Source organism: Octodon degus, unplaced genomic scaffold (genome assembly GCF_000260255.1).
Source record: "Octodon degus isolate 3935 unplaced genomic scaffold, OctDeg1.0 scaffold00037, whole genome shotgun sequence".
Classification (NCBI taxonomy): Eukaryota; Metazoa; Chordata; class Mammalia; order Rodentia; family Octodontidae; genus Octodon; species Octodon degus.
Genome location: NW_004524613.1, coordinates 4,205,200 through 4,205,716, shown reverse-complemented (window position 1 = coordinate 4,205,716; position 517 = coordinate 4,205,200). Strand labels below are relative to the sequence as shown.

Below are 517 nucleotides of genomic sequence, written 5' to 3'. Positions count from 1 at the left end.
GCTGGGGGATTGAACCGCAGTCCCTGTGCTTTGCTAAGCTTGTTCTAAGTAGGTGCTTTAGACCACTGAGCCATTTCACCAGCCCATAATGGTGTATCTTGATTACACATTTTAATGTCATTAGAGTAGCTGCTGTGTGGATACACCAGCCTTGATTTCCCTCATCTTCTCTGGATGGACACTATGTAGCCCAGACTGGCCTCAAACTCCGTCATCCTTAGCCTACTGAATGCCAGGCTTTTTGCAAAGCTCACATACAGTATAATTCAGGGTAGTATGTAGCAGACTTTTTTTTTTTTTTTTTTTTTTGCAGAGCTGGGGATTGAACTCAGGCCCTTGAGCTTGCCCGGCAAGTGCTTATTCTACTGAGCCATCTCCCCAGCCCCTGTAGCAGACATTTTAATATTTCTTTTTTGTCTTTTATCATTCTTAGGAGTTTTTTTTTTTTTTTTTGGCAGAACCGGGGATTGAACTCAGGCCCTCGCGCTTGCCAGGAAAGCGCTTATTCCTCTGAGCC

The 517-nt window shown here is 44.5% G+C and overlaps 1 protein-coding gene across 1 annotated transcript in view; it reads left to right on the top strand.

The window, feature by feature from the left end:
• Pxmp4 (peroxisomal membrane protein 4) overlaps positions 1 to 517 on the top strand; it is a 13,001-nt gene that overhangs the window by 9,884 nt on the left and 2,600 nt on the right. The gene's annotated exons all lie outside the window — the stretch shown is intronic.